At 39.4% G+C, this 27,847-nt stretch overlaps 1 long non-coding RNA gene across 3 annotated transcripts; it reads left to right on the top strand.

Annotated features, from left to right (window-relative positions):
- Nucleotides 1-6,228: 6,228 nt before the first annotated feature.
- LOC116571534 lies at nucleotides 6,229-25,813 on the top strand. Of its 3 annotated transcripts, XR_004277899.1 has the most exons (4): nucleotides 6,229-6,264; nucleotides 6,389-6,518; nucleotides 16,210-16,298; nucleotides 25,726-25,813. It is a non-coding gene; the product is annotated as an uncharacterized LOC116571534 (long non-coding RNA). The 3 variants fall into 3 exon arrangements; XR_004277898.1 differs by lacking the exons at nucleotides 16,210-16,298; nucleotides 25,726-25,813 and adding an exon at nucleotides 14,160-14,636; XR_004277900.1 differs by lacking the exons at nucleotides 16,210-16,298; nucleotides 25,726-25,813 and adding an exon at nucleotides 8,501-8,646.
- The last annotated feature ends 2,034 nt before the right edge of the window (nucleotides 25,814-27,847 follow it).

Here is a 27,847-nt window from a genome sequence, read left to right as displayed (position 1 = left end):
TAAAATATCTTTGGACATGTTTTTAAAAACCACATAAGACAGTCTTCAGAACAAGGGTCAAAGGGAAGTTAAGAATAATAAGTACATTGAGTTAAATACACAATTCTTTCCAATGCTTCACAGATGGTTCCCTAACTGTTCATTTACTTAAAAAAAAAAAAAAAAACCATAGGGGGAAAAATTTTCTGGATCCGTTACAAATATAGACAAAAACTCATTCGCTTAAAAAAGTTGCAGGTTTATCGGCTTATTTCTTTCACTATGATAAGCATGTGTATCATTTTATTTGCCAAAAGCTCACCTCTTCTCAATAGAGCACACAAGCTGGCTCCTGGGAGATTGAAGAGTGCCTCTCAAAGACAGAATTTGGGGAGTACTTGGTGGAAACATAAGCCCATTCCCAGTACATGCCTATATGGAACAATGTAAAAGGCAGTGAATAATCCACAGCAGAAATTTTGTAAAATGTAAGATGACTATAATCTATATATTTGAAGACAGATTACATTACAGACAGTTACACTATTATATAATTCATGGTTATGGTAGTTTATTTTACAGTTAACGTTGAAAAAAAAAAATGGCCCAATTACAAAGACAGTATCTTACACTTCTTTGTGACGGACCACAGGCCTCCTATCACTTGCATTCTCTAGCCCTGAAAACTAGCAAAGCCTATAAATAACACTATATTGAAATTCCCTTAAACTCGAGGGATTAGTGATACAGGTATTCTCATGCTAGAAGGCAGTATCCAATGAGAAAATGTCTTTGTAAATCCTATTCATTTAGATATTACGGGAACAATGGAAGAGGGAGGCAAAACTCCTTAAGCCATTAAGACAGATATAGGATATCCCCAAGCGAAGTAGAAATTCTCTTGATCTTGGGAAATAAGAAAAAGGAATTTAAATTGTCTTACGATATCCTAGAACAGAGGGGCAAAATTTAAAATAGTGGGGAAAAAATCCAGTAAGGACTATAGAGAACCAATAATTTAATCAATTCACCTGCTCTTCAGACGAAAACATAATGAAAATGTATGTTAGTTCAATACTCAAGATAGAACAGGGGAAAAAAACAACAGAAACTAGAAAAAGGGAAGACCCTCACCTTCAGGCATACTGCCATTATCATTTCTGTAACAACAGCAACCATGCAGACATTTTCTTGAATCACTCTAGTTTCAAATATTCTGTATTATTGTTCGGATATATTCATCTGTATTTATCACATGTGATTTTTGCGTAGTCCAGGCCCTCCTTCCTGACTAGTAGCTGGACAAAAAGTGACCCCTGTCATTTCCCTCTTCTCCTCCCCTACACCCCAACAACCCCAGCCCTAATGTGTTTTGGTACTTTAACCATACCTTCCTTCTCACAGTGACAGCCAGGTTTCCCAACCTGACCAGTCTCAGACTTCCAGCCCTGAACCGTTCTCAAGGCCATCAATGCAACCCCATCCTTCACCTCAACTGAGAAAACTTAGTTTGCTTGGCTCTGTGCCCAAAACTTCCTGATATCCCCCAGCTGCTTTTTGGCCACGAGTTCCCTTTCCATAAACCACAGCAACACAAAAGCATATTTTAGGTACTTACCTACCCAGCTAACTTTAGTTCCTCACTCTGTGAAAGGTTCTCTGACAGCGCAGTGAAGAGGAGGAAACAGTGAAGAGAAAATCAGTTCAGTTTAGTTCCTGAAATATTTACTGAGCATTCGCTATCTGTTCCATGTAAGCACTCTCCTCCAGGCTAGCTGAGAAGAGATGGCGCTGACACACATTGAGAGCAATGATATACATCCCTTGCTCTCAAAACTCTTAGAGTTGAATGGGTTGGGACAGGGCTGAAAAATCAACTATAATATACGGATAATTCTTTTTTTTTTTTTTTAAGATTTTATTTATTTGACAGAGACAGACACAGCAAGAAAGGAAACACAAGCAGGAGAAGTAGGAGAGAGAGAAGCAGGCTTCCTGCTGAGTAGGGAGCCCGATGAGGGGCTCCATCTCAGGACCCTGGGATCACGACCCCAGCTGAATGCAGACACTTAGGACTGAGCCACCCAGGCGCCCCATATAGGGGTAATTCTTACATGACATGATCTAGATTCACTTGAGAAATGAATTACAGAGAGGATGAGCTAGGGAAATAATGGTTGTCTTTCTCTGTTAGGAGCACCAAAGGAGAAGCAATTGCTCTGACCAGAAGACTAAGAAAGTCTCTATGGAAGAAGTGGTTCTGGGATTAGACCTGGAATGATAAGTAGAATTTCAGTAGTGGACAATGAGAGAAAGTATAGGGGAAATGCTCTTGGTGGCCCTGCCTATGTTGTAGCCTCCTAAAATCTGACTACCTACCCTCACTCACTTTCCAGCGGACAAGTGTATTAGTCTGCTAGGTCTGCCATAACAAAGTACCACAAACTGGCTTAAACAGCAGAAATTTATTTTTGCCTGGTTCTGGAGCCTAGAAGTCCTAGATTAAGGTTCCTGGAAGGGCTAGTTCCTTCTAAGGGCTGTCATGGAGCATCTGTTCTTACCTCATGCCTAGCTTCTGGCAGTTTGCTAGCAATCTTGTCATTCCTTGGCTTGTAGAATCATTACCCTGCTCTCTGCCTTCATCTTCACATGATTTGTTCCCTGTGTGCGTATCATTTTTCAAATTTCCCCTTTTTATAAAGACACCAGTCATACTGGATAGGGCCCACCCTAATGACCTCATTTTAACTTGATTACCTCTATGAGGACCTTATCTCCAAATAAGGTCACATTCTGAGGCAAGGAGTGTTAGGAGTTTAACATATGAATTGGGGAGGAGGGATACAACTCAATCTTTAATGGGAAGATACTAAAAATATATACCAATATGTGAATATTATATTAATTATATTAACACTAAAATATAACACATGTATATTAGTCAATACAATTATGAGTAATATAATTATATTAATACATTATAAATGTTAGGATATATAATATTTATAATGATAACATAGATCTTTACTGAGCACTTACTATGAGCTAAATTATTTTCTCAATATTATTTCATTTCATTCACAACATTCTATGAAAAACTCCCTATTTAAAGATGAAGAAAAAAAATAAAGATATTCAAAGGGGTTATTCAAAGGGGTTAATAAACTGCACACAACCACATGCTTACAAGCTGAAACTTACACCAAGGTCTATATATTTTTATCCTTGGAACCCTAATCAACTGCACTAAATATGTTATTAATATACACACACATTTAGAAACGGACAGCAGTAAAGTAATAAAATGGATTCTTCTGTATGGTTTGTGAAAATTATTCTATATTTACATATTATGTAGACAAATTAGAAAAATTGCTTGTAGCACAAAAGCATTTTCATATTTCTAGACTTTTTTTAGGTGAAATACTGGTCTTTTTCAAATTCTTCACATCAAATCCAACAGCACCTTGAAGCACCTCAAGTTTCATATTTCTGAATAGCAAGAAGGGCACATTTTATGCCTACAGATTCCAAGTCCAAAAATGACCTGTTTTCTTCCCATGAGAAATAAATGAGTAAAGGGAACAGATAATGCATTACAGTACAAACAGGATCCAAATAAAAATACTAAAGAACCTGGCTCCTGAATAAGTAATAAAAGGTTTAATGCCATCTACTCTGACTCTAAGTCCCTTCCAGAGGATACCAAGTATAAAAGGGAGGAAAGAAAGTGAGGATATTTTCATCTTTCCATTTCGGTAATAGGAGTTGTACTAAAAAGGAATCATAAGGGTAATGATACTTTAGATTTTCACAGTGCTTTAGAATTTTCAGTGTCCTCACTTATTTTGTTTGGTAGGCAAAATAAGGGCAATGACCTCCAATTTACAGATAAAAACATTAAAGCAGAGGGTTTAAGTGGTCTCCAATGTGACCTAGCTAATAAATAATAAGAAACACACACAAAAATTTCCATATCTTCAGAACAGTTTTTTGTTAGCCCCTGGAATGCTAGCCTTTGGGAATACCATGTAGCTCTTAACATCAAAGCTAAAATGATTTATGAAGCTCTTCATCAAGAATCTGTTGCAAAAGATGCTGAATTATTTTTCAGGTCAAAATGTTCATTAACTCGGGGCACCTGGGTGGCTCAGTCATTAAGTGTCTGCCTTCAGCTCAGGTCATGATTCCGGGGTCCTGGGATCGAGCCCCGCATCGGGCTCCCTGCTCAGCAGAAGGCCTGCTTCTCCCTCTGCCTGCTGCTCCCCCTGCTTGTGTGTGTGCTCTCTCTCTCTTTCTCACTATCAAACAAATAAATAAAATATTTAAAAAAAAATGTTCATTAACTCTTAATCAAAGTGCTCCTGATAGGTCTTTGTATGACTTCATGAGTGGCTACCAAGTATCTATCACATGTAAACAATGAACTGCAGAAAGATAAAACACAAGACCATATCATTCATCCAAGGTTTAAAATATAACATTAATTTATTCACTGAATCAATGAATGAGTTGAATAAATGAGCTGAATATTGACAAACTACAATGTGCTGGACATTGCGCTATATACTAGGAATACAATAATTAGCAAAAATGAAATTGTCCCATCTTTAAGAATTTAACTGGCTGACGTGTGTGTGTGCATGTGTGTATGGGGAGGTGGGCCCATAACTATAAAATTTTAAGATATGCGGTATACTATGAAAGAAGATTGTCTTCCAAGCAGACAGACTGGGATCATCAGGAAAGCCCTCTTTGAAGAAGGGATATGAGTGGTGAGGTTCGAGTATGTGGATGAACTTAACAAGGAGCAGTGGTGTGGTAGAGAGGAAAGAGATAATCACGCAGAGGAAAGAACGGGTACAAAGGCTTCAAACTGGGACGGCACATAACACATTTTAGAATATAGATGAACTGTCAACAACAGCCACCTCTACTTTGTCACCTCTGTTTCTCTCTTTAACACTCTTCATTCAGGTTTCCATCTCTACCACTCCACTCCAACTGTTCTTAAGGTCAGCAGTAACCACCATATTGTAAATCCAACAGGCACTTCTTTTTCACCTCATTCATCTCTTACTGGCATTCAAACTGTTGATCATCCCCCTTGCCTCATGAAAAAGCTGAAAACAATCTCTTGGCTGGCCTTCTCCGTTTTCTTTGCTGGCTCTTCTTTTGTTTGACCTTTAATATTGGAGCCCTAGGGTCTGATCCGAGGCCCTTTACTTTACTGTATTTGTATCTTTAAAAGATACCACCCAGTCACAAGGCCTTAATCCCACTTAGTTGTTAACTCTCAAATACGTACTTCTAGACCTGATTTTCCACTGAGATTCAGACTCTTATATATAATTGCCTTCTTGACATCTCCACTTGAATACCAAACGTAGCTCTCTCAGTTAACATGGAAAAAAACCTGATCTCCATCTCCTCAAATCTGCTGATCTTCTAGCCTTCCCTGCTTAGTGGGAGCCTCATCCCTCATTCTTCTCTTTCCTTTACCTCCATATAAATACATTTGCAAGTTTTTATCTCCAAAATGTACCCTATAATCATTCACTTCTTTCCACATTTATTACTATCACCTTAATCCAACTAACCAAACACAGACAAGTTTATATATAACTAGTCTCCCTACTGGCATTCTTTTTCTCTTTAAATCCAATTCCACATGACAAACAGTTGTTCCTTTTAAAATGCAATTTGGATCACTCCACTGTTCTGCTTGAACCTTCCAAGGGGTTTCCCCCTTAACCTAGCCTACAGGTCTTTCATAATCTGGTCCAAACTCACCTTTTGTCCTCATCTTCTACACTCTTCTTCCTGTGGTAAGTGGAATGTCTCCCTCCCCTAGACACCCACACCCAATCTCTGGGACTTGTGAATACATTACTTTATACAATTAAGGGGGATTGAGGTTGCAGATGAAATTAAGGCTGCTCACCAACTGACCTTAAAATGGAAAGTTATCCTGGATTCTGTAGGTGATCCAATGTAATCAGAAGCGTTCTTAAAAGAACAGGGAGGCAGAAGAGTCAAGAGAATGAGATGTGATGACAGAAACAAGGTCATCAACATGACATAATCTAAGACTCAACCCACATTGTTTTGAGGGTAGAGAGGAAGGGCCATGAGCCAAGCAGTGTCAGCAACCTCTAGAAGCTGGAAAAGGCAAGGAAATATATACTCCCTTAGAACTTCCAGAAAGGAATGCAGTCCTGCGGCCACCTTGATTTCAGCCCAGTGAGACTCATTCAGACTTCTGACTTCCAGAACTGCAAACTGGTAAATTTGTATTTTTTAAGCCACTATGATAATTTGTTGCAGTAGTAATAGAAAACTAATATGCTAGCTCACCATGAACCAGCCACACAGGTCTATTTCATAAACAAACTTGTTTCTCCCTCAGAGCTTTTATCTTTGTTGTCATCACCACTTGGAATGTCCTGTTCCCATATATTCACATGGCTGACCTGGCTGCTTCTTGTCATTATGAGCTCAGCTTCACAGAGAGGTCTTCCCTGACCACTCAGTTCAAGGTAACTTTTCATCACTTTCTTTCTATAACGTTGTTTTGTTTCATTGTAGAACTTTTACCCTCTGAAATTATCTTTTTTATTGGTATGGTTGCTTGTAGCCTAATTTCCTACTCTAGAATATAATTTCCATGAGAATAGGGAACCAATGTACTCACACTTCTGATTTGGTAAGGTTTGGAGACAGAGTGAAGACGGGGCAATGGTATACATGGATATAAGGAGAATAAGTAAGAAGGATACTATTGGGCAGTCCAGGCAAAAAATGATAGTAAACTTGGACCAGGATAGCAGCAGTAAAAAAGCTAGTGTATTAGAGATACAAATTAGAATTAAAATGAATAAGACTAGATGACAGATTGAAATATAAGAAGTTCAAATGAGAGGCGCTTGGGTGGCTCAGTTGGTTGGTTCATTGTCTGCCTTCAGCTCAGGTCATCATATCAGGGTCCTGGGATCTAGCTCCATGTTGGGCCCCCTGCTCAGTGTGTGGGGGGAGGGGGTCGTCTGTTTCTCCCTCTCACTCTGCCCCTCCCCCTACTCACGTTGCTCTCTTGCAAATAAATGGATAAAATCTTTTTTTTTTTTTTAAGATTTTATTTATTTGACAGAGAGAAATCACAAGTAGATGGAGAGGCAGGCAGAGAGAGAGAGGGGGAAGCAGGCTCCCTGCTGAGCAGAGAGCCCGATGCGGGACTCGATCCCAGGACCCTGAGATCACGACCTGAGCCGAAGGCAGCGGCTTAACCCACTGAGCCACCCAGGCACCCCATAAATGGATAAAATCTTCAAAAAAAAAAAAAAAAAAGCCCAAATGAGTAGATCTCGAGAATGACTTTTAGACTTACATTTTAAGTAAATTAGAAGAATATGATGTCAATTTCTAAGGGGATGGGGAACTGAAGAATGAGCAAGCTGAGTGCACGCATCAAGGGGAGAAATTGGAAGAACAGTTTCACTTTGTTAAGTGTGATTTGTCCTCAAGACATAAAAGTGGAGGGGTGCCTAGGTAGCTCTGTCTGTCAAGGTCATGGTCCCAGGGTCCTGGGATCAAGCCCCATATCAGGCTCCCTGCTTGGTGGGGAGTCTATTTCTCCCTCTGCCCACCCTCCACTCATGCTCTCTCTCATTTTCTCTCTCTAAAATAAATAAAATCTTAAAAAAAAAAAAAGACATAAAAGTAAAGATATCATACAGACTACTAAATTTTGAGCCAGGAACTCAAATTAGAAGCAGTGGCAGATGATGTGCTCTGACAATAAAAACACAGAAAGTCATGAAATTAGATGAAATCACCTAGGGAAACAGCATAAAGAGATAGGGCTCAGGACACTGCAAGTTCTCCTCTACTGAGAAGACTTACCAATGCTCCTCACTGCACCAGAAAGCTGTCGATCATGTACCAGGAAAGATGCCTGTTTGTGCTTTGAGAATATGCTCAGCCCATTTATATAAGTATGGACAGAATTCCTTCTTTTCCACTCCCCTCTGCACATTCAGGCAGAGGAGGGACCCACAAAGGAAATGCTGAAAAAGAGCAGTTAAAGAGACTGAGGGAAACCAGAATTTTACTTCATAGAATCTCTAATAATGCCCCAAATAAAAAGAAAAGATAAGAAAATAGGAATTTGTGTGGAATAAATGAATCCTCCCTCATCAGAGCATTATGATACCAAAGCTTCTCATCCCATGCTAAATGCTTGCACTGGATAAAAATTTAGGGACATGCCTCTCAAAGAAAACACAATTTTGATGCAATTAGTTTTCCTATAACAATATCATCAAAAAAATAATTTGCCAGCTCGCAGCAGCCAAATTCAAGTACCGGGATCTGTTTCACTGTGGTCACATGGCACTTCCCAATTTCCTAATCCAGAGGTTCTCAAAATGGGAACCCTAGAGTTCCCAAGACCCTTTCAGGCAGGTTGCAAAACCAATACCAGTATGATATTCCTAACACCAAGAATGTAATTTATCTTTTTCAGTCCATTCTCTCTAAAGTGTATAGTGAAGTTTTCCAGAGACTACATGATATGGATATCACAACAGACTGAATGTTGAAGGAGATGGAATATATTAAAGAGATGAGCAAAAATGTAAAGTAGTACCATTCTTTGTTTTGTAACGTCATTTTTCATAAACATTGTAACATGTAAGGGGTTCATTACTGAGTCTTAAATAAACTGAAATTTAAATTTAAATTTTAAATTTCCCAGTTTTAATTTCTGACAATAAATACTAACAGACAAAACCCACAGGAACAGAAGCTCTTTGCTCCTCAGTAATGTTAACTGTGTGAAGAAATCTTGGGACCAAAATCTGAGAAGCACCGTCCTAAAAGGTAAGAGAAAGGGTTCTGACACCTGGGATAAAGGACAGCAGGCTCCCCATTCCCTTCCTCTGGCCAGCAAAGTCTCACTTGCACTGGAACTTTAGGATGCTGTCCCCAGACACCCCAGCCTGGGCCCTGGTTTCAGTCCCGGAGTCCCAGCCTTCTCCGAAGTCCCCGTTCCCTGGGGCCCGGCCTGGCCCTCACACCTCCAGCTGCCCCCCAGCCAGGATCTCCGCACGAGGCCCGGGCCTTGGGAGGCCCTCAATGGTATTTGGCCAGAACGGTACGCACGGGCGGGAAACACCGCGGGCATCTCACCAGGCCTGTGGAGAGGGGAACTCGCCCCACCACCCCCGGACTGGGCCTCCTACTCACCGGGGTCCCAAGTCTCAGGAATCACATGAACCGCTGGGGTGCGCGACAGCAGGGACCATGCCACGGCCAGCCCTTCGCCCGTCCCCGGGACAGCTTCCTTGGACTCTTGAAGGAATATTCAGCCCCGCAGGTTGGGCAGTTTCGCGTTCTCTTGGCCTGTTCCTTCTCCTCAAGCACACAGAGAGGAGAAACTTGGGGCAGACGTCTTCAAAGCCCTGTCGCGAGTGAACATACTGAGGCGTGGAGGAGGACAAGGAAGCAGACGCTCCAGGGACAGGACCAGCCAAGCGTCAGCCACCTCTGAGTCTGCGCAGTAGAGATGGCGTAAGATCTCCCACAATGCCTGTGCCCCATGTGGCTACAGGGCGGGGGTGGGGCATCTGGGGGGCGGGGCGGCCTTGAAAGGGGGCGGGGTTAGCAAACTGGGTTCCAACCCTGATAAGCTTTGGTTGGTAAAAACCAAAAGAATACCTCAGTTTCTGTGTTTACAGGGTGGGAATACATTTTAAGAATTAAAACCAAATACTCTAAGGAGCAGAGCATGGTATGTCTAAATATAAACAATAGTTTGAAAGAGGATTGAGCCAGACTACCCAGCCTAAAGAGGATTGATACAGGGAGAACTGGGTGCAGAAGAGCAGACTCAAGGTCAATACGTAGTTCAGCGTCTCTTAAGCAAGCCCTGGGAATTGCTTGGGCCACCCAGAGCCCACTGTCTGTCAGCATCTGAGTGAGCACCCCCTCCTCCTGTCCTGAGAAGGCACCAAGCAAGATGTGATCCAACAAGATTCCTGTCTGCACTTACAGACTTCCCTCAGCCCCTGGATCACGAAGAGTGGAACAGTGGATATGCCAGCGGCCCTGATGGTGTGAAACAGAAAGTTGCTACAGCGTCGACATAGTTGGGACTTAAAAGACCCAGCTCAAGATTTATACTCCTCTCATTCCCAGACCCAAGCTGGAAAAGTGATGAAACCCCTCCTTCTTAGAGAAAAGGACTTGAATCCAGAAGATCTTGTCTGAGAGGACTTGATAGCAGGCCAAGAAAAGACACTTAAGTTCAAAGGAGCTAGTCAGAGCAGGGCTGAGCAGAAGGCTCTGTGAATTTGAATTTCAAAGGCAGTAAAAAATGACAATAATTCTCAGAGCAAAAGGGGCTGTGTCTCACAAACTAAACAACTCTGCTGTATCAGCGTCTCTGTCTCCACTCTTGACACTCACTAATAGATATTTTCTCTATATACCTGGACCTCCCATTAGAAAAGAAGTATTTGGTCTTCCAACTTGGCTTTTCAATGTCCAGTCTACATTGTATAACTATTATCTTTTTTTACATAACTTTTTTTAAAAAAGATTTTATTTATTTTATTTGACAGAAATTACAAGTGGGCAGAGAGAGAGAGGAGGAAGCAGGCTCCCGCTGAGCAGAGAGCTCGATGCGGGGCTCAATTCCAGAACCCTGGGATCATGACCTGAGCCAAGGCAGAGGCTTTAACCCACTTAAAGCTCAGCCACCCACTGAGCCACCCAGGCGCCCCTTTACATAACTTTTGATGATAAAGTAAAGTAGCCTCAGCAAACCACACAAACTAAAATCGGTAGAACTACTAACAAATCAACAAGTTATAGCTCTGAACCTCCTATTAAGTCTAATGATTTTTGTGTAAATGGGGCTTTTGTATTGATGTATATACATTAAAATGCAGTCAATTACTGGCTTTCCAGAGCGGTGTGTACGTGTGTGTATCAGAGAAACAGATTTAGAAGCACGTGTCTTGGTAGAAATTCCAGTTTTCATGTACTGAACTTTCACGGTCACTTGACATGCTAATCAATGCTAGGTGTCTTACAGTAAACAAAATATTACTGGTCTGAAATGACAGCCTTCACAATGAAAATATAAATCCTGGCTAGAAACTCCTGGGCCAGCTAATGAAAAGCTTGATGTATGTAAGATCAAGTTACATTACTTAGGGTGCCTGGCTTGTTCAGTTGGTTAAGCGTCTACCTTTGGTTCAGGACACGATCCCAGGGTCCTAGGATTGAGCCCCAAGTTGGGCTCCCCATTCAGACAGGAGTTTGCTTCTCTCTCCCTCTGCCCCTCTCTCTGCTTGTGCTCTGTCTGTCTGTGTCTCTCTCTCAAATAAATAAAATCTTTTAAAAACAAGTTTACTAACATTCATCAAAAATCGCATGAAGTCAGACTGTGTTGTATTCAGTCCTGTTCAACTTTGTCTATGTGCCAGTGTGTTTGAGAATCCAATAAGGAACTTACAAAGCTGTGTCACAATAAGTATCCTGACACCTGGGAGGCTCTTTCACCTTACCAGATTACAAACGTTATCAGATATCATTGACAATGACAGAAATTGTGGGATGTAGATGGATGACTGCGTTCTTAAAGCACAGAAGCCGAAAGAGCAAGCAATTAATCACCCACTGCTCTGTGGAGTCAGCATGGCGTGGGGAGCTCGTAGAGAGCCTTCAGGAGCCTGCGATCCAATACCAGTTTACACAAGGGAAATACAGTCCCAAGTCCATGAGGTTTCTTAAAAAATGAGAACTGTCATTGGGTTCTGCCTCTTGGGTTAAACATTATCCATTAATGATTGATACACAAGGAGAAAACTATCTTGAAAGCTGGAAAGTTGTGTCCCAGAAGGAAAAGCAGCATCCTTATTATTTAGAGATTAATAAAATGTAAGAATCACATGGCTTCCAGGTAGAAACTTAAGTGGCATAATGGGGGAGTATCAGGAGTCAAACTACATGGGTTTGGATCCTGGCTTTGTTGAGTCCCAACTTCTCAAATTGGGCAAGTGAATTTCAGCCTATTTAATGGGGAGGATAACAATAACGTCATAAAGCATTAAGTAAGGAGATGCATATCAACCACTTAGCACGCTGCCTGACCCATGATAGATGTTCAAAAGGGTTTCAGGTATGGAATGGCAGGACAAGGGCCCCAGGAGTGAAATTTTAGACTCCGCCCATGCACAAGTATGGAACCATGCTCATCTCAGCCCCATGATGGGTCCGATAAAAAAGGTACACAGTTACAATACAGACTCTGGTTGTAAAGAAAGCAGAAGCGAAGGGTCACACAGTGTTCCAGACTTCCGGTGGCTTCACTCCATCACCCACTCGCACTCAAATCCAAGATGCAGATGATCATAAGTTATTTGGACTCTTTGAGGGAAAAAACGTTGACTTTACATGATATTTGCTGCCTTAACCACCCAAATTTTTAAGGCATAGTGCTCAGAACCCAGGCCAGGGTCGGAACATCTAAACTGCTCTTAGTTTCTGGCTATCTTCTACCTCATTTGACTTTAGGCATGTCGTTAAACACTCTACTTCCTCAACCAATAAATGAAGGGGATAGAATTTTTGCCTACTTGCTTCATACATTCTGTTAAGAAAATAGAGATAATAATTTACAAGCATTTTGAGGGGGGAAATGAGTTTAAGAGATACAGAAAAAGAATGATAATTCTAAAGTTCATTATGTGATTAATAAATATTCTTTGGAGGGAATTGAATGATTCACCATGGTAACAACTGATAGATATGCATGACATGCACATAAGTGAGTAGAACATACACACAGCTACGTAACCGAGCTATGTATTTAGAAGGAGGTGTCCCAGTTCTGACACTACCTGGTGTGACTGTGATTTTAAGTCTGTGACGTTAAGTTAATTAAGATTTCTTTTATTTGGTTTTCTCAGTTCAAGAACACAGACAATAAAATGCGAACTCACAACATTATCTTTTGAAAATCAAATAGATGTGAATGAACAGTTTATGATTTCCTCTAAAAATTATAATGTTAGTAATTAGCATCAATAGACTAGTTGAAAATCTTTGTGGTAAAATACACGTAACCTGAAATTCACCATCTTAACCATTTCTGGATGTACAGTCCTGTAGTGTTAAATGCATTCACACTATTGTACAACCAATCCCTAGAACATTTTCATCTTGCAAAACTGAAACTCTGTACCCGTAAGATAAAAATACTCATTCTCTCTTGCAACTCAGCTCCTGGCACTACCATTCTCTGTTCTGTTTCTATGAATGTAGTAACTCTAGGTTCCTCATATAAGGGGAATCATACCATATTTGTCTTTTCATGACTGGCTTATTTCACTTAGTATAATGCCTTCAAGTTTCATCTAAGTTTCCTTCCTTTTTAAGACTAAATAATATTCCTTTACAGTATATTAATAATGCAAACAGTTTTTCCTTCTTTTTTTGGTGTTCATTATTTATAACTTATTTTCCTCCTTCTGAAGATATTTTTTAGCCTTCTCCCTGTACCAATTTTTGTATCTTTCAAATGTGTTATATTTATCACAACCAACCTGATAAACTCATTCCTTTCACATCAAATGTTACTCTGCTTTCTTCTGGGAACATCTGGTTCTTTTTAAAAAAATGAGAAGCCTGACAGAAACTATAATAGGCTAGTGCTGTACCAACTTGACATAAAAAGCATTTCAACAAATTCAACATGATTGATGGTAGAGTCTCTTAATTTAGCTGTGCAGAGAAAAACTGCAAAGATTTGGCATGTGTGTCACTATCCTCAAGGAAAAGCCATTTTTTTACAAGATCTATCATGACTGTTATTGTAATTGATAACGTGGTCTAGTGCTAAAGTTTAGTGTTGCTGGTTCTGTAGAAAAATAATTTTGCTTCAACAAGAAACACTTATTTTATAGGCATACCTTGGTGATATTGCGGGTTCAGTTCCAGACCATTGCAATAAAGCAGTATTATAATAAAGCAAGTCAAATGAATTTTTGGTTTCCCTGTGCATATAAAAGTTACATTTATACTATACTATATTCTATTAAGTATGCAATAACATTATGTCTTAGAAATGATGTAATGTTTTACATTCTTTGTTGTCATTTCAACAATCTTCACAGCATCTTCATCAGTAATAGATTCCAGCTCAAGAAACTTTTTCTTTATTCATCTGTAAGAAGCAACTCCTGATCCATGAAAATGTTATGAACTTGAAGCAATTCAGTCATGTCTTCAGGATTTACTTCTAATTCTAGTTCTCTTGCTGTTTCCACATCTGCAGTTACTTCCTTCAATGAAGTCTTGAATCCCTCAAAGTCATCCATGAAGGTTGGAATCAGCTTTTGCCAGACTCCTGTTAATGTTGATATTTTGACCTCTTCCCATGAATTATGTATGTTCTTAATGTCATCTAGAATGGTGAATCCTTTCCAGAAGTTTTTAATGGACTTTTCCCCGCCTCATCAGAGCAATCACAATCTAGAGCAGCGATGGCCTTGTGAAATGTATTTCTTAAATAATAAAACTAAAAAGTCAAAATGACTCTTTGATCCATGGACCACAGAATGGATATTGTGTTAACAGGCATGAAAACAAAATTAATTTTGTTGGACATCTCCATTAGAGCTCTTGGGTGACCAGGTGCATTGTCAGTGAGTGGCAGGTTTCAATAGTGGCCTTAAAATATTTAGTAAACTATGTCATAAACAGATATGTTATCATCCAGACCTTATTGCTCCCTTTACAGAGTACAGGCAGAGTAGTTTAACATAACTCCTATGGGCCCTAGGATTTTCAGAATGGTAAATGAGCATCGGCTTCAACTTAAAGTCACCAGCTTCCTTACCCTCTAATAAATGAGTCAGTCTATCTTTTGAAACTTCAAAGTCAGGCACTGACTTCTCTCCAGCCATGAAAGTCCTAAATGGCATCTTCCTCCACTAGAAGGTGATTTCATCTACAATGAAAATCTATTGTCTGGTGTAGCCACCTTCAGCAATGACCTTAACTAGAGCTTTTGGGTCACTTGCTACAGCTTCTCCATCAACATTTGATGCTTCACCGTGCACTTTTAAATAATATAAATGGTTTCTTTCCTTAAACCTCCCGAACCAACCTCTTCTGGTTTCAAACTATTCTCCTGCAGCTTCCTCATCTCCTTCAACCTTCACAGAATTAAAGAGCATTAGAGCCTTGCTCTGGATTAGGCTTTGGCTTAAGGGAATGTTGTGACTGGTTTGATCTTCTAATCTAGACTACTAAAACTTTCTCCATTATCAGCAGTAAGGCTGTTTCACATTCTTATCATTTGTTTGTGTGTTCACTGGAGTAACACTTCTAATTTCCTTCAAGACCTTTTCCTCTGCATACACAACTTGGCTGTTTGGTGCAAGAGGCCTTGCTCTCAGCATGTTTTGTCTTTACTAAACTTAATCGTTCCTATGTTTTGATTTAAAGCTAGAGACGTGTGACTCTTCCTTTCTTTTGAACACTTAGTGGCTGTTGTAAGGTTATTCAATGACCTAATTTCAATATTGTTGTGTTTCAGGGAATAGGGAGGCCTGAGGATTGGGAGAGAAAGGGAATGTTTGGGGAATAAACACACATTGTTAATTGATTGTGTTCACCATCTTCTATGGGTACAGTTTGTGGTACCCCAAACGCAATTAAAATGGAAACATCAAATGCCGCAGATCACAGATCACCATAACAAATATAATAATGGTGAAAAACTTTGAAATACTATGAGAATTACCAAAATGTCACACAGAGATATAGAGCACACGAAGACTGTTGGGAAAATGGCGCCAATAGACTTGTTCAGAGTCGCCACAAACCCTCCATTTGTTAAAAAATGCTCTAAAGTGAGGTGCAATAAAAAAAGTTACTCTTGCATACAATTTTTGCTACTGCTTATTAAAGAAAATCACCCAAACAGAAATTCATTTACAGAAAATACTTTGCCACAGAGATTTGTACCTGTCTTATTTCAGAGGTTTTAAGAAATTATCTGATTTCCCCCCTTCACTAATGAAAACACTTTTCTGTAGCTTTCTTTCTTATTGCAGAGAAAAAGTCTAAAGATAATTTGAAATTTTTCTAAATCATTCCTTAGAATGGTTTGAATTTTTTTTTATTCCAAATAAAAATCCGTCACTATTTCTTTTTCAGCATTTATCTGCCTGCTGTTTGAACTTTTTTCCCAAATGTGAAGTATATCCATACACAGAGGATGAAGTAAATTTGCGATAAATGTCAAGGTATTCCCAGGGAGAGGTTTTAGACTGTTTCTACCTCTTGGCTAACCATTTCCCACAGTAATGTTCTCTCTTAGTCCCAGCCAATAATTTTCTCCACATAATTTAGAAAATGGTGTGAATGAAAGCACAGCATCAATCATAGTCTGAAAGAAATTCTTCTCATGGGTTGTTTATCCAGTGTGCTGAGGTAGGGGTGATAAGCCCTCAGGTGTGTGGGGCCCCTGATCATTTCCTTTAGGCTCAGCCCAGTGACTGGAACAGCTCAGCCCTATTGGCTGCTGCTCCATTTTGAGGTTACATCTATAAAATGGCTTCTTTTTTCAAGGATGCTTTATCTCTTGTGCCAATCTATCCCTCTAGGGAAAGCGGAATACCTCCTATAACAGAAGGGGAAAAGCAGTATTCCCCTGGGAATCTATCCATGTTAGAACTAACTATTGCATATATTACTATTCAATGCCACCAGGAAAGATTTTCCCAGCCCACCACCCGTCTGCTCCTAGCAAAAGGAAGATGGCTTAGACAGCCACCTGTACCAGCCATCTGTTGGCTTCCTTCATGAAACACAGACAGGCTGAATCCTGGCCTAAGATGTCTGGTATAGGGAAAGATGGCTTACTTCCAAAAACCTCTGGACAGTACCTAATAATTTCCAGGTACTTTTCACTTGATCATGACTTTAATACGTTTTAGTGTAACATATATATATATATTTTTTTTTCTTTTTTCTGATTATCAAAGTAACCCAGTCCCACTTCTTGGGAAAAAATTGTAGCTAAATCTTTACATACAACTTTATTCATCACATCATTATTGGCAATATCAAAAGATTGGAAATAATATTACTGTCTAGTAGGGAAATGCATGGTAACATCCTGCCTTCATTACAAATGGTATTTTAAAATTGAGGATAAGGAAAAACCTTACCATATAATGTTAAGCAAGAAGAAGAAGAAGAGGAGGAAGAGGAAGAGGAAGAAGAAGGAGGAGGAGGAGGGGGAAGAGGAGGAGAAGGAGGAGGAGAAGGAGAAGGAGGAAAGGAAGGAAGGGAAAAAGCGAGCAAGCAGGATACTTGACTGAACAGCCAGTATTAAGTCAAGTGTCAAGTCACATACACATTCATATTTGAGTGCTCAGAAAAAATGGGAAAAAAATATACCCAAACGTTAACAGTTATATTCTCTAGGTGATGGGGTGGTGATATGATCTTTACTTTTTTCCATATACTTATTTGCATTTTCCAATTTCTCCACAATGGTCATGTATTGCTTCTATAGTCAGAAAAAAAATGCTTTTTAAAAATGCATGTTTATCACAGAAAATTTGGAAATTACTAAAAAATGCTATAAAAAAAAATGAAGTTACCCATAGTCTCAGTATCCAGAGTCAACAGCTTTTTAAAGAATGTGTTTTTTGGACGCCTGGGTGGCTCAGTAGGTTAAGCCTCTGTCTTCAGCTGGGGTTATGATCTCTGGGTCCTGGGATTGAGCCCTGCATTGGGCTCTCTGCTCAGCAGGGAGCCTGCTTCCTCCTCTCTCTCTGCCTGCCTCTCTGCCTACTTGTGATCTCTCCCTCTCTCTGTCAAATGAATAAATAAAATCTTTAAAAAATAAAATAAAAAATTAAAAAATGTGTTTTTCTCTGATCTCGTTTCCATATACACAGTGGACTCACACTATACATTGATTTGACTTGCACATTTTAACTGATAAATAAATAGTGCCACTCCAACCTCTGCTCTCTTCTTCCAATTTCCTTCTCTGACTCTGCCTCCCTCCCTCCCTCTTATGGGACTCATGGGATTACATGGGACCAACCTGGATAATCCAGGCTAACCTCTCATTTCAAAATCCTCAATATCGCAACATCTCTAAAGTCTTTTTTTCAACAGGCTCCAAGGATTAGAACATGGACATCTTGGGAGGCACATTATTCTACCCACCACAGTGATTAGTCATCAATTAAACTAAGTGCGAAAGCCATCAGGACTCCTTGGAAGCATATAAAGAAATTCTCATTTCCTGCAGTTGGAGCACAGAAAAAACAGAGGATTAGTTTGAGGCCCTAATTAGAAAACTATCAGACCTCCAGAGCCGATTGAATCCTTATCCTGTCTCCTCTCTGATAAAGACAAGTGCCCTCCCTTTCATCCGAAGAGGATACAGAAGCCTCCGTCCGCCCTGCAAGACAGAAAATGCTGCCGTGCCTAACCCCATTTTCCTCCCTGGACACCAGTGACCTAAACAGAGTTAATTACCACATAGCCTCCCTGGGGAAGTGTGGCACCTGCTAAGAGAGGGAAATAATTGTACTCGAAAGAAGCCGCAGCATGTTGCCAACAAAGACCTTTGGAACCAAGAAAATTTGAGTGGCTCTGTGTCCTGCCGGGACTTGACGAGAAGTAGAAAATAAAGTTAGATAGGTAAGGGAGTTTATTTGGAGATTTGCTGATAGGGTGAAGGAAGTACCCACATTAAGTGAACTGGAAATCTGTCACAGCAGACTATGGAAGAAGGGACCAAAAGGCATTGAGAAATGGACATTCTAAAGAGGACGTGCTATGAAAGGGCTGGAAAACCCCCCATATATGGCTATGCACCAAGGGAGGGCCCAGAGGACATTCTATACACCAAAGATATTGATAAGGGATGAGCATCACAAAGAAGCTCTGAGGTGGTGGTCTTCTGTATGCAAGGGTGATGACAGAAAGTGCTGGTGCAGAACTGCACTCCCAGATAGCAACAGGGATGATAGAATCTTGACATAAAAGAGGCTTCAGTGTCAGAAGAGAGTGGGTGCCATTATCATAAACAACAAGGTTGTGACATATACAGAGTTGTGGAGGTGATTAATAGAACACAACAGCCTTTGGGGTGTAATAGACAAAATGAAACAAGATTATGTCTTGATCTGTACAATTCAAAGAAACCATAGATGTCTGATCAAGAGACTGAAAGCAGACACCCAAACTGGAAGTCATGATGGCTTGCATAGTTTCCAGACCTGAGCCAGGTTCATACCCATGGCTCATTGACTAAAGAAAGCTTGGGGGTCCAGAAGAAAGGACCTTGCAATACAAGCATATGAAACATCTCCTAGCTTTTCCCCAAGAAAGACATGTGGTTATTTACTCAGGTAATTACACATGTTGCAAGAAGAATGCCAACTATTTCAAATACTGTTGGACACAGGGTCTGAGCTAATGCTGAGACTCACCATGGTCTCTGTTAAAGGGAGTTTAAGAGAGCCAGGTTACAAGTAGGTTAGTCTATAATAGGTTAGTCCATAGACGTAGCCAGTGGCAATTTCTCCAGTCCCCAATAATTTAATTGAAACTTTGGTATTCGATAAATATTAGTTGGTAATGATAACACATATTTGATAGATGGTAAGAACCTCACATTTATTCCTTAATTTGTGGAGTTAAGAGCTATCATGGTCATCAAGGCCAAATGGAACCATCTGGAACAATCCTCAGTCCCCATCCACTATCATCACACCCAAACACCCTGGCCAAAACAGTATCACGTTTTGTAGGAAAAGCAGAGATTGGGGCCATGCTTGGCCTTAAAGATATAAAGGCTTTAAATCCCTTCTCCACTTAATTAACCACATTGAGCAATTTAAATGAATCCTGTCAACCCCAGAATAAACAAAATAAACTTTGTAAATAATCTCAAAACTTCAGCTTAGCCAAAGTTGACTTTATCTCCTCTATTGGTTAATTTTTATAGGCCAATATCACTACCACATATTCTTCACATAAATTACTGTTGACTAAATTCAGGCTGATGTACTGCTGAACTGAAGACTAGACAGAGACTGAACAACTTAGTCTCACTGGAATCAAATATGACATGATATCCCATATTAGCTAGAAAGATAGAGTTATCAGACAACTTTAATCTACTTCTCATTTCTTTAAAGTGGTCATTTCCAATTTCACTTGGAGATGAAATATTAATTTTTAATCCAGGAAAGGCTGTTCAATCAGATAATATCAAAACCATGGAAAGGAAAACAATAGGAATAAACAAGTCTTCAAGAAAAATATGGACTCAGAGAATGCAGGGATATAAGAAAAGCAAGAAAGTGAAAATGGCTCATCAGACTTCAATTTATTCCCCAACTTTATCTTTTGGGGAAAAACAAACCTCAAAAATATTTATTAAGGATCTAATATATTCTCTAATGATTCTGTATCAATTTGCTTGCAACTTCCATACGATATGAACAGTGATTATAATCTGATATTAAATCTCAGCTCGGGGTGCCTGGGTGGCTCATTTGTTAAGTATCTGCCTTCGCCTCAGGTCATGGACCCAGTGTCCTGGGGTTGAGCCCCACAGCAGGCTCCCTGCTCGGTGGAAAGTCTGCTATTTTCTTAAATAAAATCTTAAAAAAAAAAAAATCTTAGCTCTACTACTTAATAGCTCTCTTATATTGGACAAGATACTTAAATTTTATGGTTCTTAGTTTTCTAGTCTAAAAAATGGAATGAATTACACTACTTGTTTCACAGGATTTGAATGGATATTGAATGAGATAATGTTCATGAATAGTTAGCATATTATCTGTACATAGTAAGTGTTCAGTAAAATTTGGCGATGGTTGATGAAATTATTCTGATAATAATGATATTCCATAATGAGATTAAGAGTTCCTACTTTAGGGGTGTCTGTGTGGCACAGTTGGTTAAATGTCCACTTAATTTTGACTCAGGTCATGATCTCAGGGTTCTGAGATTGAACCTCACATTGGACTCTGTGCTCAGCACAGTCTGCTTGTCCCTCTCTCTCTACCCCTCCCCCAGCTCTCCCTCTCTCTCTATCTCTAAAATAAATAAATAAATCTTAAAAAGAAAAAAAGGGATTTCTTACTTTAGGGGCACCTGGTGGCACAGTTGGTTGAGCAATCAGCTCTTGGTTTCAGCTTAGGTCATGATCTTCACGTCCTGGGATAGATCCCCACATTGAGCTCCATGCTCAGCCTGGAGTCTGCTTGAGATTCTCTCTCTCTCCCTCTCCCTCTGCCCGTCCCACGGTGCTGTCTCTCTCTCTCCCTAAAATAAATAAATAAAACCTTTATAAAAATAAAAATTTTTTAAAAATTCTACTTTACATATCTTTTGGTTAAATGCAAAGAATTGAATTTTAATTGCAATTTTTAAAGCCCACATCATTCCTTTTTGATTTATGGGAAATTTCAGAAAGTAGGACTTCCTAATACAAAGTTTAGAACATTTGTATGAGAAGAATAAGAATTCTTTGCTAGAACAAAATAGTTGTAGTAGAAACATTAGAGACTATTCTATTCTAATTGATTACAATTGGCCACCTCATAAACTTTAATGCTCTAGGCAAAAATTTCTTTGGAAATATTTTCAATATTTTCAGCTTTGGTCCTATAGCTTTCAATGTGTCATATAAAATGACTCCTAGGAAGTGGGATTTGAGAAAGTCTTGTTTGGATCGTAAAGGAAACAGTATTTCTATTCATGGAGAAAGAAAATGTATTTTCATTGTGCAAAATCTACCTGCCTGAAGGTTGAAGGCTGAATTAGGGAATTTTAAAAATTCTTTTACTGTGGCATATAACTTATATACAGAACAGTGCAAAAACAAATAAACATCACCCAAATCAAGAGATAGCATTATTACCTAGGAAACCTGACATCAAGAGAGAGAACACTGCCAGAATCCCAGAGATCTCGTGTGTAACATCCTAATCATGAAAACTACCCTCATTTCCATTGTTTTCCCCAGGAGGGTTGAACTAAGTAATCTAGCTGGTCATTTCGAGAAATGGAATCTCTGGGTAATTTTTGAAGTCTGTCTTAATCCTACCATCCAGTAATGAGCTTAAAAGTGATGATCGATAGGAGCACCTGGGTGGCTCAGTTATTGAGCATCTGCCGTCCGGTCCACTCAGGTCATGATCCTAGAGTCCTGGGATCTAGCCTGCATCGGGCTCCCTGCTGGGCGGGGAGCCTGCTTCTCCCTTTCCCTCTGCCTGCTGCTCTGCCTACTTCCAATCTCTCTGTCAAATAAGTAAATAAAATCTTTTTTTAAAAAAGTAATGATCAATATGATTACATTTCTATGCAAGTCTCTTTTGTAATAAGAGAGAGCTACACTAAACTAAGGCCAAGGATATCCATGAATCATTAGTCAATACTCAGCTGACTTGAAGAAAGGGGAGAAACCTTGAAAAATCCAGATATAATATTCATGAATGTCTCTCATGATAAAGTCTACTTACTTGAAAGAATTACTCATGGCTTCCTCTTTCGTTGAACCTGGCAGATACTTATCACATGTTCTTCCCCTGCCCCATACCCCCCTACCTCCCCAAAGTTCTCTCTCTCGCTCACTCAGTCACTGAGCAATTCTTCAGGGAACTTGAGAGACTTACTGACTTTTACTTCTGAATTTTAAATTCCATTATAAACAAAGACTCCTTTTCCTATTGATTTTGTCCCCGTTTTCTGGAAGCTCCAAATGATTCTTGGCTTCTGTACATCATTCTCAGAGTAATCTCTTCCTTTCCCCTTTGGAGCTTCTTAAAACAAATCAGCATAATTGTGTCTACTTACTTCTTTAGCATAAAGCCTTCCTTCTGGTCTTTAAAACCCCTCAATGATCTTAGAAATGTTTTCTCCACACTTTTGTTGACGAGTTTTAAAGCAAGTAAAAGCAAGCAATCCAAATGTTTGATTATTTTAACTAACAAGAAGACCCCTGCCACCAATAACCTTTCTTTGTGAGATTACCGGTAAAGTTCATTACTGCTTCAAGCATAATTCCTTAAAATATAAGACTGTCCTTTCTCAGGGCTCCTGGGTGGCTCAGTGGGTTAAAGCTTCTGCCTTTGTCTCAGGTCCTGATCCCAGAGTCCTGGGATCAAGCCCCACGTCAGGCTCTCTGCTCAGGGGGGAGCCTGCTTCCCCTTCTCTCTCTCTGCCTGCCTCTCTGCCTACTTGTGATCTCTGTCTGTCAAATAAATAAATAAAATCTTAAAAAAAAAAAAAGACTGTCCTTTCTTAGGAGACAAATGCAATCAAAGCCATCATTATTCGGCTGAACCATGTCAGAGGAAATGCATCTTTTTTCTTCTCTCCAAGATCAATATAATACCATACATGAGGGGAAAACTTTATCTGTATAAACAAAAATGGGCTTTTAAGAAAGAAATCTGAAACATTAGATGCTGTGTTTCTTGTAGTAAAAATATTTTTTCTACTCTGGAAGAGGTAACCCAGATCCAAGCAACAGTTGCTTAAAATCATATATATGATTTTAAATTCATATATATGATTAAAATCATTTATATGATTTTATAATAAAATAAAATAGTTGCTTAAATATAATAGCAAATAAATATAATTGCTTATAATGGTCAATGTCTGTCAGTTCCATTTTCCATTGCTTGGGTATGTCCAATGGTTTTCAACACATAAAAGGAATTTTTTCAACATTTTCATAAGATAAATAGTCAGATTTGCAATAAGAATGTTCACTACTGTATTTCTTCTTTAGAATAATAAATCCTGGAAGAAAACTAAAAATTCATTAATTACTCATCAGGAATAATGTTTACTTTCTTCATACTGTTTTGAACCTCCTCAACGTTAAAATTAGCGGATTATTTTGTAATAGGGATTTTACCAAAATTTTAATCCACAGAAGACAACTTTTATTGTTTGATTTTTCTCCAGAACAAATATAATTGAAATGGGGGGAGGGGGACGAGTAAGGTTGCCTTTATTTCAGAAAAGCATTATCTGACTTATTGATTCAGGTCTTCTTTTTGTTTCAATAGTACCCAATTAGCCAGAAAGTAACATCCAGAGATTTAATGAAGAAATCACCTTCAGTATAGAGTGGGTATATGTCTCAGAGACATTCCTGTACCACGGTTTGCCCAGAAATATTTTTTAGCAGATTTTGATTCGGGTGTTTCTACTAAAAGTTTTAAAATTTGCATTAAATGTAAAAGACCAAATGACAGGGAGCCTGGGTGGCTCAGTGGGTTAAGGCCTCTGCCTTCAGCTCAGGTCATGATCTCGGGGTCCTGGGATCGAGCCCCACACTGGGCTCTCTGCTTAGCAAGAAGTCTGCTTCCCACCACTCCCCCCCACCTGCCTACTTGTGATCTCTCTCTCTTCTCGTCAAATAAATAAAATCTTTTAAAAAAGACCAAGTGACAAATAGCTAATTAGTACTTGATATTTTTATAACTATATTATTTCTATGTTGTAACCTTAGAAGAAAGTTAGTATTAAAAATGAGAAAAACACTTTGAGTTCTTGCCCTCTTGATTTTTCTATGAAACTATTTTGGAAGACTGCCAAGCATGTGTTCAACAAATGTTTTATACTGGAAATGTTTTGCCATAATCACAAACTGATTGAATAACTGTGATAATTTAAGTGTTTTTTTGTTCACATGCTTCAATGTTTTGTTCATTTGCTTGAAATATGTGCTTTGCTTTTAGCTAAAATCAGGTTCATATGTATTGAAAAATAAAGAGCTGTATATTTCCATAGCCATATTCTTGTAACATGAGATCTGTAAAAGATTTGAGAAATAAGTTAATAATCACTTGGCATCAAGTGAAAAGAAAACTCTGTATGGGATATGTTTTCATAGTAAGAGCATTTGATTTTGGTCAAATTCATGTCAAAGAAGAATTAGAATTAATTTTAACCTTGGTATGCCTAAAATATAGACAGCCAGATTATTTTAATAGGAAACATATCTTCACATTCAGAATTGCTTATTCTCAGGCACAAAGTTTCCATTTCAAACACTATAGCCTTGTAGAGCAAATCCCTCATTTATCTGAAAACCTCAACTCTCCAGATCACCTTTGAGTATCAGGAAAAAAAGGGAAAAAGCTTGTGAACATCAAAAATAGAAACCACAGATCCTCAGCACACCAGCCCTTCTCTGAGAAGTCTACAATAGATTAGGAATCTCAATTCAAAAAGCTAAAAGTCAGGCTGAAAATAGTACAAAGTAGTGATGTTGACATTACAGTAGTTCAAGAGGAAGCTTCGAAGCTGTAAAGTAGGCATCGTGAACAGAAAATTGAAGGCCATTGTGTGTAGGATCAGCATACTCTTCAAGGGCAGCACTGTTCATTGCAAAATACAATAATGGGTATGCTTTTTTAGAAAGATTTTATTTATTTATTTGAGAGAGAGAAAACATGAGCAGGGGGAAGGGCAGAGGGAGAAGCAGGGTCCCCGCTGAGCAGGGAGCCAGAAATGGGGTTCAATCCCTAGACCCTAGGATCATGACCTGAGCCGAAGGCAGATGCCCAACTGACTGAGCCACCCAGGTGCCCCTATAATAATGGTCATCTCAGTGACACTGATTGTTTGCTCCCAAACACACATCCTGCAACAGTGATTCTCGCACAGGGCCATCTGTGGCTCTCAGGGCTCCTGTGGATTGGCTGTGACATGCCACCCATGAAGTGCAGGGACAGCAGTTTCAAAGATGTTCAGAGCAGAGAAGGATCAGGTCAGTTATGTACCCTCCTCAGTTATCCTGGTTTTATCCTCACTGCCTGCGTTTATATAAATTCATAGGATGGAAATGCCAAGAACATAATTTGCCTTACAAGTGACAATGTGGTTAAAACAATGATATATTATGGCCTGGAGCATTTTCATATTTATATTATAAGACATTCCTAAGTTTTCTTATGGGAAAAAAAATCGGTCAGAGAGGGCACATACAGCTTATAAATATAGCTCACAAATGTATCGTGTGATTTTACAAGTGTATTATTAGTTTCCAGTAAAAGAAAGGGGATTCAGATGAGTCTGTTTTCTAATGAGCAAAAGCATAGAAAGGTCAAGAAAAAGATACAAGGATCCTGCCTGGACCCTTTGCAAAATTCTTTGCAATTACATAAAGTTAGAAACGACGACTCTGAGGATCTCCAGCAGCACACTTGGAAGACCTCACAGGCAGCAGGAGTGTCCCCTTGAATATGACACTACACCTCTGGCTTTGCTGCCTTGGCCACAAAGAGTGAAGTAGGAGCACTGTGAACTGGTAAAATAAAACTGGACAAAAAGGCAGCATTCGTGAGGAATGCTCTTTCCTTGAGGGGTATTTTAAAAGTGCATGTCCTTTTTTTTTTTTAAACTGAAAAAAAAGTCAAATGTTAATATCTTTGTTGGGGTTGAAATTTTATCACGGATATGTTTAGCATTTGCTTTCTCCACTGCAGGGGAAGGGGATGCTATGCTTTTCTTCTTAAAGCAGCTGGAAATTTATTGCCAGTGCTAGCAAAAGCAGTACCTTTTTCCCTCTGCATTTGTGCGGATTGCATAACCGTGAATTAAGTGATTAAGTACAATGCCCTGTCTTACTGAGAGGTAAAGAGACACGGGGCTCAGAGGCCTACTTTGTTACATCAAGGATCATGCTGGAGCTCATCATACTCTTGATTCAAATCATATTATTAATTTTGTTTTGGATGAGAACACTACATTTTGATTATCGAGACATTTTTATAGAAGGTAAGAAAAAATAATGAGGGCAAGGAGCAACCTCCCTCATGTGAGCAGACAGCAGTGCTAAGTGTTACAAGCATCAGAACATGCTAGAGGAAAATGAAACAGTTACACGGTTTCCTGAAGGTGCCTTCTTTCTTCTTGTTTTCCGCTACTTAAGCTGCCTTTCCTCCCCAGCGGGACATTGCTGAGACTGCTGGACACAGTGAGATGACAAAGAGGTTTATAGCAAGCACTTAAACTTAACATTGAATACTGTCACTGGGGGAATGTTGGGTGGGGGAGGTAGAGAAGAGAGGACAGAGACAGGGAAGACACAAAAGGATGAGTAGGCAAGAGGAAAAGAATGAGACAGTTGATATTTCTGTGTCTGCCAGTACACAAGATATTAATGGTGTTTAAGATCAACCACCAGTGGGGTTCCTGGGTGGCTCAGTGGGTTAAGCCGCTGCCTTCAGCTCAGGTCATGATCTCAGGGTCCTGGGATGGAGTCCCGCATCAGGCTCTCTGCTCAGCGGGAAGCCTGCTTCCTCCTCTCTCTCTCTGCCTGCCTCTCTGCCTACTTATGACCTCTCTATGTCAAATAAGTAAATAAAATCTTTAAAAAAAAAAAAAAAAGATCAACCACCAGTTGTGAAAAGTACTTTTTAAAATTCTTGATATTTGAAAGACTAATTCCAGATTCAGTAATTAGCAAATTTTTATAAATATTATTTATACTATATTTGTCAAGTGTGCTATTTCCTGCTTCAACAGTCAGAAAAACGTAGTAAAGATTTGCAGTATTTCCCTGAATTAATTTTTTTTTTTCACTTCTGTTTCTCTGAAACGATTAGCCTTCCCTGAGCACAGGTCCCCACTCCCTGAAACCCTCAGCTGGTTCATGCCTCCTCACCCTTCAGGTCTTTCCTCTTCGATGCCACTTGTTCTAAGAAGCATTCCCTGAAACTCCAAGTCCAGATTCGAAACCACCAGCATGTTCCATCAGCACCCTACATTTCTCCTGTCTGATCTC

Source organism: Mustela erminea, chromosome 13, assembly GCF_009829155.1.
Source record: "Mustela erminea isolate mMusErm1 chromosome 13, mMusErm1.Pri, whole genome shotgun sequence".
NCBI lineage: Eukaryota > Metazoa > Chordata > Mammalia > Carnivora > Mustelidae > Mustela > Mustela erminea.
This window is presented reverse-complemented; position numbering and strand designations above follow the sequence as displayed.